Consider the following 18,352-nt stretch of genomic DNA (forward strand, 5'->3'; position numbering starts at 1 on the left):
AGCAGACATCTAGGGACTTCCACAGCTAGCAGGATGTGAACTGGAGCCCTTCACACTTCCACACTCCTGCACTGCCCACTGTGCTACCTCTGGAGAGGGACTGATGGCAGAAACAGTGAAGGAGGGTACAGGTGATGGACTGACTGCCACCAGGATTACCAGGGACTGATGATGGAGTGACTTGGGGTCAGTGCCAGGTGACAGACCATCAACCTCAACTTTTTATGCAGCACTTTAAGGTTTCCTTAACATTTATATGAACTCATTGGCTCATTGGGGGAGTGGTGGAGATGCTGTTGAGATGACTTAAGGGATGGCAATGAAGACCTGGGCTCAGGCAATGAATGTGATGGATGAATTGTGGCCAGTGACATAAAGAACAGACTGACAGAGGGCCTGACCCCATGAAAGAGCTAGGGACTGACCTCTATCAAAGGACCCCGTGACAGACTGACAGGTGCATTGATGAGCTGAGGGGCTCAGCAGCAAGGCTGTGGTCAGAGATCATTGGAAATTGACTGACAGTGACAGAATCATGGTGCCATGAGTTGGGCTGATTCCAGTGTCCATGGATTGATGGACATGGCTGTATACTGATGTGTACAGGCAGAGTGACTGTCAGACTGTGAAGGACCCAGGGTCAGGATGATAGGGACACACTCATTCTTATGGTAGACTTGGGACTTTAGGTCTTGGTGATAGACTGTTTGGGACTCCCTCATTGTTACCATGATAGATACAGGCCTTGTTAGGGCTTGGTGATAGACTGATAAGATTATGGTTATGAAAGATAAGACTTTAGGACTTGGTGATAGATTGATATACTCATTGTTATCATGATAGAAATAGGACAATGGGACATAGTGATAGACTGTGATTAGCAGATTACCATCAGAGAGAGTCAGGCTGGTGGACCAGCAGACATGGGGTTAGCCATGGGATGACTGGCAGTGATGGACACAGGGACAGACTGACTCTATAGAAATAGACCTAGTGAAGAAATGGCAATAACAGCTAAATGGACAGAATAACTGGTTGATAGTTGCCATGTGTGACAGACTGATTAGCTGGTGGACCCTATTCTTGTCCCTTCTGCCCAGAACTGTCATTACATCCTCTCCCCTCAGGCCTATCATCTCCATTCCCTATCCCTTTGTTCAAATCTGTCATCTTATTCTCATTCTTTCTCACCAGAGCTTTCATGCCATTCCTAGGCCCCTCTGACCAAGAGCTGTAACTATAGTATGGTCCTTTCTGACTAGAATTGCCACTTTTGGCCCTATACCCTCTGACCAGAGTGGTCATCTCATTTCCTTAGCTTCAGAGCTGTCTGTCAACCTCTCTGTTCCCAGGAAGTAACCCACCTTTAGTCACTCTCGAGTCCCATCTGTCTCAGCTTTTCTCTTCCAGCTAATCCCTTTCCCCCTAAGCCATATATTCTCATCTCTCATTTTAGGACCTATCAAATCCCTGCCCCTAAATCCCCTTAACTCCGACTTACTCTTATCCCTCTCAGCTCTCCAAGGTATGTTACCTGATGTACTGCTTCTGGGTCTATTCCGGTCACCCTCAGTGGAAGATTCCTTTGTTGTTTTTAGGGAACATGGAAGCAGTACCCTCTTAGCTCACTTTATTTAGCTGAGGTACAGGGAAGACTATATGCCTTTTAAAGGAACTCCAGAGGCTTTCTTCAGGTCATAAGTAGACTGAGCATTATTGCTTCTTCCTGTGTCCAGACAAACAGGAACAGACTGAGGAGCTCATGTAATCTGTATCACAAAAAACTTCTCTAGAAATGTCTATCAATGGTAGAGCAATTGAAGTTTATGGGACATCTTTCCCTTACTTTAGTGACAGAGACTGGACCAGTGATTAGGAAACTCCTAGATGAGGAGTAGTACATGTCAGCATTTCTGAGTCACCTAGAGCACTGGGAAATGCAGTGCCTGACTCTCAGGGTCCCATAACCAGTATGTGTCAGAGGCAGGGCTGGAAACTTGAGTTCTTCCTAGCTTCAAAATCAATTCTGTCTATGTAGTGCCAGCTTCCTCTGACACTTCATCTCCCTTACTTTAAGGCATGTAATTTGAGAACTCAAGTGTTTAAAAAAAACCAAACCACTGATGATTTCTGATATCATCCAAGAAATGGGTAACTATTTTTTATGAATAGATTGGCTCAATTATAATTCACAGGGATTCAAGATTTAGAGCTGGAATGGACCTTTAAGCCTCTGGAACCTAAGCCCCTTATTTCACAAAGGCCCAGAGAGGTTAAGTTACTTGCCTATCCCACAGGGTGAGTGTCACTTGTCTAAGCAGAGGCCAAATTTGAATCAAGGTCTCACTGACTTCAAGTTGGGCATTCTATTCTCTATAACAGGGTGCTTCTTGTTAAATGGTTTGCATAAGATTGAGTAAGGGTATGTTGGGGCAGTTTATATTACCTATTACATAAACTGCCAATCTCAGCTCGTAAGTCTTCAAAAAGCCTCCAACAAAGTTTTTAAGATTTCCTGCAGCATACAAAATATCAAATACCACCTGAGATCTTATTATATATCCATGTTTATAATTTTCACCCAAGTTGTGAGGTGTTTTGCTTGTTTTTTTCACACAATTTTAAACTTTATTTTCATATCAGAATAATCATAACAAGTATTTAAAGTTTTCTAGTCTTTAAAATATGTAGCAGAAACAAAGATAGTGAGACTTTAGACATTTTACCAGGGAAGAATTCAAAGAAGAAAACGATGTTCCCTGTTATTAGAAGCTATACCTTTTTTTTTTGATAGTCCTAGATCACTGAGCTTTTTTTGCTTTCTCATCATATTGGGTCTCATGTTGATTTTGTGATCCACTTAAGTTTCTAGATCTTTTTCTTAAGGGAAAAAAAAGATAAAAAACCCTTACCTTCTGTTTTAGTATCAATTCTAAAACAGAACATCATCAAGGGCTTGGCATTTGGGATTAAGTGACTTGCCCAGTGTCACACAGCTAGGAATCTGAGATCAAATTTGAACCCAGTTCCTCCCTACTCTAGGCTGTAGTGCTCTATTCACCTAGCTACCCCTCCTAGATCTTTTTTAAACAAACTGCTTTCTAACTCCACCTTCTCCATTTTGTACTAGTGAACTTGATTTCTTGGACTCAAATGTAAGACTGCATTTGCCCTGTTGAATGCCATCATATTGGATTTTGTCCAGGGTTTTGGCCTCTTCAGATTCCTGACTTTGCCATCCTGTGTGTTAGTTACCCTTCCTAGTTTTATGTCATCTACATATTTTATAAGGATGCTGCTTCTTCCTTTCTTCAAGTCTTTGGTAAAAATGTTCACCACCACAAGCCCAAGCACAGTTTCCATGGGGATACTACACTGGAGACCTTCTTCCAAGTTGACATGGAACCATCAACTACCAGTCTCAACTCATATTTATGTCTTCAAAAAGCCTCAAATAGTTAAAGTTTTTAAGATTTCCTGCACCATCATCCAGTCAATCAAGAAATATTTATGAAGCAATGCCAATCATTGTCCAAGGTGCTGGAGGTAAAAGGACCTCCCCCCCCCAAAAAAAAAGGACAAAACACATTCTGCTTTTCAGGAGAATTCTATTGGGGAAAATGTAATGAATCCATCCAAGTAAACAAAGTATTTACTAAGTGACTACAAAGTAACTTGGGGGGTGGTGGTGGTGGTGGTAGTGATTATTTTACCAGCGGGGTGGTCAGGAAAAGCTTTAGGAAGCACCGTTTTCACTGAATTTTGAAGGAAACTAGGGATTATAAGAGTTGGAGATGCGGAGGCAAGGAACAGACTCAAGATATGGAATATGGTGTACAAGGAATCATTAAGAACTCCTCTTTGAGTCTGACCATTCAGCTAGTTCCAAATGCATATGAGTATAGTCGGTCATCCAACTCACATCCCTACCACCACACTCCCCACCCACCTCCCTGCAAGACTAGCACAAAGGACTTTATCAAATAGGTAAATTCTTCCTGTAGCATTATGCTCATCCACCAATTTGGAAACCCTGTCAAAAAGGCAAATAAGATTAATCTGGCATGACCTAGCCTTGATTCTTCTTTCACATGATAGCCTTTTAAAATACTGAAGACAGTTATCATATTCTTTTCTAAATATCCCTTTGTTCTCTGGTTTTAAAGAGTTGTATTTGTCCCTCTCAGATAATGTAATATGTATGTTGTAATGAGATTCTATGCTTTGGATTAAAGAGGAGATCTCATTGTATGGTAACAGCTCAACTCTCCAGGGTTACAGGGCCACCACTGGGATCAGTTCATTAACACACAAAAAATTTTTTATTTTCCCTTTCACATTCTTTCCCTCACTGCCTTTCCTCCACCTATTGAAAAAAAGCAAGAAATATGATACTCATTATACATATACAGTCACACAAAACATTTATGAATTAGCCATGTTCTGAATAAAAAAAGCAAAGAAAAATAAAAAAATGCTTCAATTTGCACTGTGAGTACATCACTTCTTTTTATGGAAATGGATAGCATTTAATATGAATCCTTTGGAGTTATGGTAAATCATTGTATTGATCAGAGTTACTAAGTTTTTCACAGTTGATTATCCTTATAAGATTGTTATTGTATAGATTGTTCTTCTGGTTTTGCTCACTTCATATTATATCAGTTCATATAAGTCTTCCCAGGTTTTTCTGAAATCATCACCGTCATCATTTCTTATAATAGTATTCTATCGCAATCATATTACCATAACTTGTCCAGTTATTCCCCAATTGAGGCATCCCCTAGATTCTAATTCTTTGCAACCATAAAAAGCTGATGTAAATATTTTTATACATATGGATCCTTTTCCTTTTTCTTTGATCTCTTTGTATCCCACTTCATTCAATCAGTCTTCATGTGGCATGGTTTCCAGTTCCTTCAGCATCCTGGCTGCCACTCCATCCTGACATATTCTAGTTTGACAACAGTTGCTAAAGTGAAATGTACTCCAAAGTATACAGCAAAGTGATTCAGTCCCTCATTCTAAACTCAATGTTTTCAATACTGCCCAAGATTGTACTTAAGTTTTTGACTGCCATGGCTCACCATTCATTCATATTGAGCTTGTAAAACATTCAGATCTTTTTTTTTTAATTATAAAAACCATTTTCTAGCTAGTGTTTTCTTCCATGGTTCTCTCTATAGTCATTTTAAGCGGGGTTGGGGGGGGTGGGCAACACTCCCCCAAACTATTAATTATGATAAAATTATGGAGGTTATGGTGATATGATGACCACATGCCTTTTCATTGCTGAACTAGGCTTTGCACTTCCCTTGATTCATATGTTGTAAGGACTTTGAATGTGTCTTCTACTTATGATATTGAACATACTTTTTTTTTTTTAAACCCATACCTTCAGTCTTAGAATCAATACTGTGTATGGGTTCTAAGGCAGAAGAGCAGTAGGGGTTGTCCAGGGTCACATTTCTAGGAAGTGTCAACTAGGAAATTGAACCCCAGACCTCCTATCTCTAGGTCTGGCTCTTAATCCACTGAGCCACCTGGGTGTCCCCTAGACATACTTTTAACTGAGGCCATTAGTGCCCCTCAGAGTTTTTTTTAATTGTCCTCTCTTTCCTTGGTTCATTCTCTCTGGCTTTATTTTTGGCAGTTCCCTAAGTGTTTGCGAAAATGGGACTATGCACTTTGAGGGACAATGGGGAGGGGGTTCCCAAGGACAGAGTAGAACTTAATTCAGGCTTTAGAAAGCAAAGTTTTAATTTTTTTTCTAAATTTATTATGTCTACTTTTCCCAGTTTTGCTATTTAATTTGAGGTCAAACAGCACAAGTCTAATCCTTCCTTTTGATAATAGGATCCTAGATCTAGAGCTGGAAGTGATCTCCAAAGCCATTTGTATTCCAGCATCTGCATTTTATAGAGGAGAAGACTGAGGTCTAGGAGACAAACTGATTTGCTCAAAGTAGTAAGTGTCAAAGGCAAGATTTGAGCCCGGGTCCTCTGATTTTAGATCTATTTTTTTCCCACTTTATCACACCGCTTCCCTTAATACTTTTATCATGTTGAAAGGAAGTTTTTAAAAATTAATAAAAATCTTATACTTGAAACTTAACCTTATGCCTCAGTAAAAGTTGTTTTTGTTTTTAATTTACCTAATGTATGGAGCCGCATGCCTTAGAGTCTTTTGACACCTTCTTTTGGCATGGGAATGGTATGGAAAGTGGAACTTATAGAAGATCTAGCAGGTCTTCCCAAACCAGAAGCTTCAGGGATAAGTCCTATCATGGACTTATTGCATCTATTGTCTAAAATTAATCTAAGTTCTCAAAAGTTTGTCATCAGATTGGCACCATCAGGATGATGAATATTTTTGGTTCCCAGTAACCTTTTAAAACTGGGATTTCAAATTGTAGAAGGATTATTGATGGACATTAGTCAAGGAAATACATACCACCAATGAGATGACCAGTTCTTGAAATCAAAAAGAATGGGGCCGTAGTTGGTGATTAGAAGTGATTAGAAGGCCCTGATTCTTCCTGTTTGATATTTGAAATTTTGTTTCCAAAAGTCTGATTCCATCATTTTTAGTTTTATCAGTTCAGTTTTTGCAGTTATATTGAGTATATATGTTTGCTTGTGTATGTGTGTGTGTAACACACACAAAAATACATATATGAAAAACACTGCCTAGATTCTAGGGGGCTATGAGACCATCATCCCTTGCCTCAAGGAGTTTATAATCTATATGGGTAAGTAAAGCATACACTGACAACTGACAAATACAAGGAAATTTATGCTGTGTGCAAATGAGTGGTTTATATAATAAGTGATATAGGTGTTCAGAGGAAGGAGACACCAGTTTGGGCCAAGTAGTCAGGTAAGGAGCAGGGGAATTGAGCTGGGCTTTGAAAGACAGAGAGAAGAGAGTCCAATCAAGCAAATAGTCAGCCAGCATTAAGTATTTACTATGTACCAGAGACTGTGCCAAGCACTGGGGTCACAAAGAGAAAAGCCACATAGCTCCTGCCCTTGAGGAACTTACATTCTAATGGGGAGTCCATATAAACACATTTGGTGCATGCATATAAGATGTAGACTAACAATTGAGGGGACCAAGAAAAGCTTCATGCTGAAAGTGGCCTTTCAGCTGAATCTTGAAGGAAGCCAGGGATTCCAGGAGGCAGAATTGAGGAAAAACAAGATGAGGGGTTGGGGAGAAGGCAGACAATAGCACGAACAAAAGCACCAAGGCTATCATGGACATTATGTTGTATGTATATACTCCAGTGGCTCTCTGGTTTCAGGAGTCCCCTCCAGTGATGGAGATCTCAGCTCATCCTGTGTGTCTCTTGGCTGTGTCCTCCTGAAAGTCCAACAGAGGAGGCCCATGCATTGTCACATCTGAATAAAATCTATACTTTGTCACCTTCAGGACTGCCATATCCAAAAATCCTGTCACCTCAAGCGAGCTAGGATATTTTATCATCTATCCTCTAGAATTAAGATTAGTCTTTGCAAGTATAGTGAGGCTGTCATCCACATGTAGCATGGGGTGTCATTGGTGCAGATATGCAATAATAAATGCCTCTAGTCTTTTCTCCTCCCATTGTTCTCTGAGGAGACTTTAATTCCTGCTAGGAGGGGGAACAGCAGATGGGGGTCAGAAGCTAACTCTTATGTTCTCCTCAGAGAGAGGAGGTCCTAAACTCGACTTAAAGCTATCTGCTTCTTTAAATATTATTAGTTGAGAGGATGCAGTTTTTAGCTTCTAATTAAACATCTGATCATTAATCCTTAATGGGGAACAGAAGACCCCAAACTTTATATTCAAGGTTTTACTCCTCTCTCACCATATGTCAGTTCTATAATGAACACACATAGCAAATAGCAAGGAAGCTCATTTATTAAAGTTGATGGCAAAACAGAAATCAGAAAAAGTAGGAAATTGAGAATACATACCAGACATCACAGATTGAAGGAACTCTTGGAAATGAAGTAACTCTGCTCTGGTCAAGAGAAAAAGAGTCCCAGATCTCATCCAAAGGAAAATTCCCTTAAGTTTAGTGTAGCAAGCTGGGAGTGAAGTTATGATCAAATTTCTTATACATGTAGGCTTCTTCCCAGAGTCTTTTTTCCCCCCTTCAGTAACCTCAAGTGCATTGGTGTTATCTATCTTCTCTCTCAAGGCTGGAAGACAGAAGAGTCCCAAGGAGATGGAAGAGACTGGATCCCCCATCTCTCACCAACTCTGTCTCCCATCAACCCCTACCAATGAAGAAAGTCTCATTCAAATGGGTTTTGGGACTCAGGTTACACCTGTAATCTGAGATGTCATTTAACCTGAGTTCAGATACTTTAGACTCCCCCCCCCCCTTTCATTTACTGTAATCATATATATTCTTTTGGATGTAGAAGACCCTTTTGTAGGATCACAGATTTAGAGCTGGAAGAGATCTCGGGTGAACAAAATCTAGTCTAGTCTCCTCATTTTACAGAAGAGGAAAACTAGTAGCCTCTCTCACCTCCATCCAGTTAGTTGTCAGATCTTATCTCTGTTCCCAGCATCCTTCATACCCCTTCTCTTCTCTTTCCTGATACCCTAGTGCAAGACCCTCTTCACTCCTATTCTGAACAATAGCCTCCTTATTATATTTCCTTGCCTTCAATCTCTTCCCTCCCCACAAATCATTTTTTGCACTTCTAAAAAGTCTTCCTAAGGAGTAGGTTTGACTATGTCACATTTCTGCTAAAAAAACTTCATTTATTATTTATTTCCCCTAGAACAAAATGTAAAATTCTCTGCCTGGCATATCTAGTGCTCTCCAAAATCTGGCTCTGACCTACCTTTTCAGGGTTTTTTTAATTTGCTTTCACACATTTTCTATTCCAGTTAGACTGGACTAGGAGCTATTTCTTGTATTCCTTGTGCCATCTTACACCCCTGTCTATTTAAACTGATCATCCTCCATACCCAGGATGATTTAATCCCTCCTTCTCTCTGCCATTCAAACTCTTCTTGTGAGGCTCAGCTCAGCTACTACTTCTGTCATTAAATTTAACCTGAACCTTCTAGCTAAAAGCATTTGTTTTAGGTTTCTCTTTTTTTTGCAGTTATTCCTACCTATTTTGAAACTGTACTTAATGATCTATAAATCCTGTCCCCCTAGTAGAATATGAATTCCTTGGAGGGTGTAGATACTGTGTCATTTTTTTTGTTTTTGTGTCCCTAGTTCTTGCTCATAATAGATACTTAATAGATATTTGTTGAATTTATGTGACTTGCAGACCAGAACCATATAGATAATAAATGAATTTAGCACTTAAACCCATGTCCTTTTCCTTACCCCACAACTACATCTCCTATTTTCATCTCATACTGTGCACTATTCACCTTTCCATCTTACTGTCTACTAGTTAGTCCTTAAGTATATGGACAAGGAGATGATAGTTTCCCCTGTACCTTGCCCTCGTCAGAACTCGTTCCAAATATTCAGTTCTATGTACTACACTTTGAGGAGAACATTGATAAGCTAGAGAGTATCTACAGGAGGGCAACCAGAATGGGAAAATCCATGTCATTGATTCCATGTCATAGGGATTGATTGAAGAAGATATTTAATCTGTATAAGAGTCCAATCAGGGGGAACCTGATAGCTGTGTTGGAGTACTTGAAGGGTTTTCCCACAAAATGATTAGACATGCTCTTTTTGTGTAGAAGTTCCAAAGAGGTAAATTTAATTGACCCGGAGTGGAATGGACCACCTTGAAATATTTTTTCATTTAATAATAATGTTTCCCCTTCTTGTAGGCCTTCAAACTGAGACTGGATTACCATTTGTCATGTATATTCCAGTAGGGTGCCTTTTATGTAAAGGTTGGACTAGATGGCCACTGAAGTTCCTTCCAATTCCCAGATTCTGTGATTCCTACATAAAGCCTTTCCTGATCCCCTTGCCACCCCTTCCTACCCTTAGTTAACTTGTATTTATTTGGTATACTTTCTATTTTTAAATTGAGAGGCAATGTGACATTATAGATTGAGAGCTGCCCTCGAAGTGAAGGTTCAAGGCTTACCTCTGATACATGCTGGCTCTGTGATCCTGAACAAATCATTTGACCTCTTAATTCTGTAGGCAGTTTTCTTAGGCTATAAGTTACAGATGTAACTCAGTCACTATTAAGCTTGTGTCTAGAAGACAGATTAAAAAAAATGACCCAACTTCTTATAGTTCTGCCCTTGGAAGTAGATGGTATGAAATAGTGCATGATGATGTCCCCAGTTAGAGAGTAAGAACTGTCCTCCAGCAGTGAGCTCCAGCCCCGAACTGCCCCAAACTCTCAGACCTGGGACACAGGGGCATCAGGAAATGCAAGGACAGGTGATTATGAAAAAAGGATCAAGTCTATCAAATTCAGTCTTTAACAGAGTTAAAATAAAAGCATACAGTTAGAAATAGGTATTAGTTGTATCCCAGTGAAGTTAGGCAGAGGTAGAATAAAGGATTTTGCTCTCAGTGCTTCAACCACCCAATGAACTCTCACAATAAAAAACAAACAAACATCATCATTTATGTCTCTCATGATCCCCTGCATAGGCTGGGGTTGGTAGAAGGGGGCTGAAGATGTTGCTGCTACCACACACTCATTACTGTTTTTTGTATGGGTGGTTAGGGGTTCAGGACAACCATCACCTACCTCTTCTCTCCTCATCTTCTCAATTCTCTTTCTCTAGAGAGATCATCAAAAGATCTCCTATACTGGGTGAAACCCTTGCCCTGATCTTGTGCTAGTTTCTTCTCTTTGCAATCAGGGAGAACATATGACTCCCTGAATCTATTATGTTTGGTCTCAGGGTTTGAAATTTTGAGGTCCCTTTTAAAATCAGATGTGACGAGGTCAGCATCTCTACCTTACACAACTCTGCACCAAACACTCATCAGCCTATAACAGAGTTAAGGTTATTAACCAACAGCTACAGAAGTCACCTTAGAGCACCTTGTCCAGCAAAGAAACAGCAACGACACACGTGACACATGGCACAGGGCAGGGGATCACTTGGCAGGTTGCTTTAGTGACTATAGGCCAAAATGTAGGCTATAGCAGATGCACAGTTCACAGAGTATAGTGCATGTCCAGGAAAGAGGAGCAAACAGAGATGGAAATCATCGCAGTTCTAGATCTACTAAACCATATCAAAAGCCAAGCAGCAAAATTAAGCAAGGTTTACAAACTACAAAACAGGCACAATACTAATATAAAAAAAAATACAACCTGAAGCCATAATAACCAGAAGTATACTTGAATAAAACATGCCTCTGTGAATATTCAGGGCACACATCACATGGGTCAGCACCGTCATTGATTCAATCATTTCTTCAGTTTCCCCTGGGACAGTATGTGTTAGTCTGGTCACTGGGTAGACAGCCCTAACCCTTCTGTGACCTGCTGACCTATCTGTATTTCCCCTTGTACTATTGGATGGTAAAGGCTGATCATCCTCATTAGAAACACAGTCTCATCCACTGAAATCTGACCTCGTTGGGAGCACAGGCTAGTTAGTCTCTTTACTGTGTTCAGAAGAGATTCTCTGACCCTAAGGAGGCTCTAGGGCAGCAGTACTGGACTGGATTCAGTCATCTTGGAGTGTTTCTCAGCCTCAATCTGATCATATAAGAGTCAGTCCACAAACATTGTGTCTACCTACTATGTGCTAGGTGCAGTGTTAAGTGCTGGGGATACAAAGAAAAATACCTCTTGTCCTCAAGAAGTTTACAATCTAAACCAATAAACCAAAGAACGCTATGTGGGGGAGGGAAGGTCCTTATCCCATCATGCTGGGGAAATCTAGAGGAGAGCAGCCAGGAGGGAAATAAAGAGATAGCTAGCTCTGGAGAAGTTTTCATTCTCCAATCAGAGAGAGGGAGGGATCCTGGGACAGAGGGACCTGATCCATGAGTTTTAGGGCTGCTATGATCTTGTAGAAAGAAGAGCTTACTGGGGTATGATGGAGAAGCTGGGTAGGAAATGAAGACACTCATTAACTCACCAATTAATAATAAATGATCCTGACTGGGCCTCCATGAGTCTCAGGGGCTACTTTGTCAACATGCAAGTTGCTTAGTCTCTCTATAACTAAATATGGAGTTGCTTTCTATCAGTCTGCTAACCTGTATGTCCTGCAGAATGGCAAGATTTCTTAACAGGACTCTTGTCATCATGTCAAAGGATCTGACAATCAATGTAAACATCATATCACCATTTATTTATTTTGGTATTCTGGGATGAAGATGTAGCTATGGTAAACTTCATCTTGTGGATTTTCCCCTGTGCATATCCTACATCCTATATCCCACTCATTCCATTATTTCTCACCAGAAAGACTGGTCATGAGCATTTGTGTTCTCCCTCCACCCCAATATAAGTCAACAGATAATCATGGCACTTACCAAAATGTCAATGTGGGATATAAAGCCAGTGGTATCATCCTTGGAAGAGTTGTACACATGCAAAAGAAAAGTCACAGGCTGATACCACTGGGATTTTTATTCTGATTTCAACATTCTTAATATGTTCATCAGAGAGCTGCTGAGATATTTAGCTTGCAGGCCCCCTTAGGAGTAATCTCCTCAAGGTTTGTCCTAGCCAAAGCTAACATCTCTTTGAACATTTTACATTTCTGTTCTCTATTTGGTCCCACCAGAGACAGGAGGCCCATTCATTGAGAAATACCTCTCATAATACTTTAGCAACTATGGAGGCTTTCTGGTTCCTGTTGGATATGTTTGATCATACATAGTGAGGTAGTCTGTCATCATCAACATATAACTCATGTTCTTGACAGCTTCTTCCGGAAATAGGAACTAAATGCAGATAAATTCCCCAGGTTTGCTGGTACTTGTGTTCTCCAAGTAACCAGCATGAGTTGGCAGTACTTTTCTTTGCACACAAGGCACAAGGCTCAAACTCCTTTCTGATATTTGTGACCGTCCCAGACCAGTAAAATAGGTTTCTCACTAGCATGAGGCCCTTTGCTTAATCCATATAGCCAAAATCATAATGTAGAACTTTTATGGCTGTAGAGTAGTTTGTCTTGGGCAGCAACGACTACTTCTGGGTATCATATGTGTGATCTGTTAGAGCACAGTATGGTCATCCATTGCCCAGCGCCAACTTCTGCCAATGCCTCCATAGTAAAGGTGCTTTCAGAAGCCTAGCACTTCTCTTTTTAGCAGTGCTTTGTCATTTGTCTCCTCTCCTCCCTGTCATCCAGAGACGATTGTTCGTTGAAGTGAGATTCTCATATGCTGCTTCCATGTTTGGTGGAAGTCCCAAACTCAGCTGTTCCACCATAGCTTCTCCTTTTTGATGTGTCACCACAGCTTTGATGTCCTGTGCTGGCCTACCCAATGCATCTGCATTCTACATATTCTTTCTTGGTCAGCAGTGAATGCTAAGTTCATAGGTAACTAGTGCCATTCAGCTCTGGAAACTGGCATCCATCCATCTTAGCACTGGGCAGACTATAAGTCGGTGGATTGCCTTCTGTACATACTTTGAACTTTGCTCTCCTTACATAGTCTTTAAATTTCTTTGTGATAGCCCACTTCAAAGCTAGAAATTGTAGCTTGTGGATAGGGTGAGAGGTCTCACTGTCATTCAAACCTATGCAAAAAATGCAGCTAATTTGATGTGATCATCACTTGGTTCCACAGAACTATCCCCTAGTCTTCTAAGCTGGCATCTGTCTGCAAGATAGAGAGCTTACTCATTCATCACGGGCAAACACTGGCTTATGTGTCCAACAGCCAGCCAAGTCTCCAAAAGGTTCTTCACATCTCTGTCCAAAGGTCCTCATAGGGATCGGTTGGTTTCAAAACAACTTGGTGTCTCTTGTCTTCCTGCATCTGTGCCTTATAAAATCACAAGGCCAGTGAGTGGTTTAGTGAGAGCAGCATGGCTTTGTAAACAAATTTTTGATAGTCATTTCCAAATCAAAGGAAAGCTCTCAGATCTTGAAAGTTCTTTGGCCATGTCCAAGTGTGGAGCACTTCTATCTGTTCTGGGTCAGTTTTCTTTCTTTCTTTCTTTTTTAAACCCTCACCTTCCATCTTGGAATCAATACTGTGTATTGGTTCCAAGGCAGAAGATTGGTAAGGGCTAGGCAATGGGGGTTAAGTGACTTGCCCAAGGTCACACAGCTGGGAAGTGTCTGAGGCCAGGACCTCCCTTCTCTAGGTCTGGCTCTCAATCCACCGAGCCACCTAGTTATCTCCCTCTGGGCCAGTTTTCATACTATATTGGGATATCCTGTGATCCACATACTTGATAGAAGCTCTAAAAAACCGCCACTTGTCAACTGAAAGCTTCATGCTATTTCTCTCTAGCTGATTCAGCCCTTTCACCAGTTTTTCCTTATGATCTTCCAGGATCTTCCCAAAGATAATATCATCAAGGCACACCCACATTGAAAGCAATTCATGTCACCAACTACTTTATCATTCTTTTGGAAGGTGGCAAGATCCCCACAGATACCTTGAGACATACATTTGAGTTGCTAAAATCCAGCTGGACAGATGGTAGCCATCTTTTTATTTCTTCTTCTGCCATCAGAATCTGGTAATAGCCACTACACTAATCCACTCCAGAAAACCAATGACTGCCACCAAATAGTCAAGGACATTTTGAATTCTTGGTATGATATCCATTTTGGTTTTCTTACTCAGAATCTGGTAGTCTACACAACATATATATTTCCATTGTTCCTTAGTATTACCACTATGGGCTCTGTATACATAAGGGCCTGTTGTATTCTGTGATGATACCATTTCACTAGCAGTTATCTTAAATGTTTTCTCGAGGCCATCCATCACAGATTACAGTAGATTTCTAGATCTTTTCTGGAATGATTGTAAGTCAATGAGTTAGATTTTTATGGGTTGCTCTCCTTCTACACATCCTACATCCCTCTCATGCAATGAGAGTACACCCATCCTCTTATTGAGCTTATGCCTCAGCCACTCCTTTTTCTATATTTCTGAGGGATCCCCAAAGTTAGATATCTCAGGGTTTACTTCTGAGGTTGGGGAGCTAGGTATGCCTTTCTGATGATCATGGTCACCACTTGACAATAATTCTTCTATACATCTCTGTACAGGGTTCATAGCTTTGCCTATCAAGAGTAATTCATATTTCTCCAGGGATTTAGATCTGTCTTTATATGTGTGTGATGTCTTTTGTAATTGTGTTTATATGGTTCCTTTAAGTGTCTTGGCAGATAGACTCCCAAAATTATATACTGTTTGTTATTATTTAAAAAAAATTTTTTTTAAACCCTCACCTTCTGTCTTGGAGTCAATACTGTGTATTGGCTCCAAGGCAGAAGAGTGGTAAGGGCTAGGCAATGGGGGTTAAGTGACTTGCCCAGGGTCACACAACTGGGAAGTGTCTGAGGCCAGATTTGAACTTAGAACCTCCCATCTCTAGGCCTGGCTCTCAATCCACTGAGCTACCCAACTGCCCCCTGTTTGTTATTATTTTAAATGGAATTTCTCTTCCTGTCTCTTGGATTTTGTAGGTAACATACAGAAGTGCTGATGATTTGTACAGGTTTATTTTATGACCTGTAACTTTGCTGAAGTTGTTCATTATTTCAATGAGTTTTTTAGTTAACTCTCTAGGTTTCTTTAGAAAGCTTCATGTTATCTGCAAAAAGGTATAGTTCTGTCCTCTTTGCCTATGATTATTCCTTCAATTTTCCTTTTCTTGTCTTATCTATGACAGCTAGCATTTTTAACACAATACTGAATAGAGGCAGTAGAAATCATTGCTTGATCCCCGATCTTATTAGAAAGGCTTTTAATTTATCTTCATTACAGATAATGTTTGCTTTTGGTTTTAGATGATTATTTAGCATTTTAAGGAAAGCTCTACTTATTCCTGTGTTTCTTAGTATTTTTTTTTTCCTTCAGGAATGGATGTTGTATTTTGTTGAAAGCCTTTTCTGTATCTATTGAAATAATCATGTGATTTTTGTTCTTATTATTTTGATATGGTCAATTATGCTTATAGTATTCCTAATATTGAACTAGCTCTACATTCCTGGTATAAATCCAACCTGATCATAGTGTATGATCTCTGTGATATATTGCTAGTATTTTATTTAAAAATTTTGCATCAATATAAGTTAGGGAAATTGTTCTATAATATTCTTTGTTTTGACTCTTCTTGGTTTAGATATCAAGATCTTATTTGTGTCATAGAAGGGATTTGGCAGAATTCCTTCTTTACTTATTTTTCAACAGTTTATATAATATTAAAATTAATTGTTCTTTTAATATTTGTTAGACTTTACATAAAAATCTATCTGGTCCTTTTTTCCTCCTTAGGGAGCTAATTTATGACTATTAAATTTCTTCTTTATTTAAGTTATCAGGATTATTTAAGTAGCTTATTTTCTTTTTTTGTTAAATTAGATAATTTATTTTTATACATATTCATCCTTTTATTGAGATTAACAGTTTTATTGGCATATAGTTGGGCAAACTAGCCCTTAATAGTTATTTTTATTATTTCATCTTCATTGACTGTGAATTATCTTTTCATTTTTGATGTTGGCAATTTGGTTTCCTTCTTTCAAAAATTAATCCAATTAGCCAGTGATTTATCTACTTTATTGTTTTTTTAAACCAGTACCTAGTTCTATTTATTAGTTCACTGTTTCATTTATCTAATGTTACATTTCTATTAATTCCTCCTTTGATTTTCTTATTTTCAATTTGGTATTTAATTTGGGATTTAAAATTTATCATTTTTCTGACTTTTTAGTCATTTTGTTGATTGTTTTCTTTTGTTTATTTATTTTAGCATTTAAATATATCACATTTCCTCTAAGTACTTCTCTGGCTTCATACTACAGATTTTAGTATGTTGCCTTACTGTTGCCATTGATGAAATTACTTCTTGTTTCAGTAATTTGTTCTTTGACCCAGTCTTTCTTTAAAATTAAGTTATTTAGTTTTTAGTTTTAAATCTATGCTTCCAAGGTTCTTTATTAAATGTAATTTTTATTGTATTATGATCTGAAATACGTGCATTGGATATTTCTGCTTTTCTGCATTTGTGAGGTTTTTGTGCCCTAATACATGTTTTTGTAAAGTTGTTATCCATAGCTGAGAAATAGATATGTTCATTTCTAGTTCCATTCAGTATTCTCCAGAGCACTATCACATCTAACTTTGAACCCAGGACCTCCCATCTTTAGGGGTCCAATGATTCTTCAATTATTCCTCCTCGATCTATTTTTTAGGTCAGTTGTTTTTCTTATGTGATACTTCACATTTTCTACAATTTAAAAATATCTTTTGACTTTGTTTTATTGGTTTTTGATGTCTTTTGGAATTATTAGCTTCCATTTGACCAATTGTTATTTTTAAGAAGTTATTTTATTAGTAATATTTGTGCCTTTTTTTTACCATTTGATCAATTATGATTTTTAAGAAGTTACTTTCATTAATATTTTTTGGGTTCCTTTGCCAAAGTGCTTCTTTCCCCCTCAACTTTCTTGTATTGCTCTCATTTCTTTTCCAATTTTTCCTCCACCCCCATTATTCCATTAAAATTTTTTTTTCTCTTTAAAAAATCTTTCTTTAACTCTTCTAAAATTTCTTTTTGGGCTAATGCTTAATTTGTATTTTCTTTGAGGCTTTGCCCATAGTTTTCAAACCATTGTCTTCTGTGTTTTTGTCTTGGGCTTCCTTGTCACCACAATAGATTTTGGTGGTCAGGTTCTTTTTTTGGTTGCTGCTTGATTATTTTTCTAGCCTACTTCTTGACTTTGGACTTTATGTTAGTGTTGAGTTCTGCTCATTTCTGGCCTGAACTTCTGTGTTTTATGTCCTTTTGATCTTTTCACAGCTCAGTCTGGGGGCCTGTTAAGTTTTTAGTGATTCCCAATTAATGTGATCTGAGGAGAGGTTTGTTCACTGACCTTTTCTGAGCTCTGCAAGTTTCTGAACCAGGTTTGGATATGTTGACTCATATATTGTTGGGTTTCTATAGACTGCTATAGGATTCAGTCACTGGAAAGTTATGCAGATTCAGAACTACTGAACTGTTGGTTCTGTCTTTTGGAGAAATGAGTTGGTTTTGGGCTCTTATTCTGTTTTATTCCATTGCAGGCATATATATAGGCCTAAAGGGTAGAACTGAGGCCCCATTCTGTTTTTTGGGCTCAGAGCCAAGGCCTTAATTCCTTGTGACCATGACCACTCCTCTCTATCCTGGAACTGTCTCCCAAGACTTCCAAGTCTTGGGAGACAACTGTACTCCCAAGGGTAATGAATGACAGAGGT

At 39.1% G+C, this 18,352-nt stretch overlaps 1 protein-coding gene across 3 annotated transcripts in view; it reads left to right on the forward strand.

Moving 5' to 3' along the window:
- Positions 1-18,352, forward strand: part of LOC100028374 (E1A-binding protein p400-like) — a 134,230-nt gene that overhangs the window by 999 nt on the left and 114,879 nt on the right. The gene's annotated exons all lie outside the window — the stretch shown is intronic.

Source organism: Monodelphis domestica, chromosome 3, assembly GCF_027887165.1.
Source record: "Monodelphis domestica isolate mMonDom1 chromosome 3, mMonDom1.pri, whole genome shotgun sequence".
Classification (NCBI taxonomy): Eukaryota; Metazoa; Chordata; class Mammalia; order Didelphimorphia; family Didelphidae; genus Monodelphis; species Monodelphis domestica.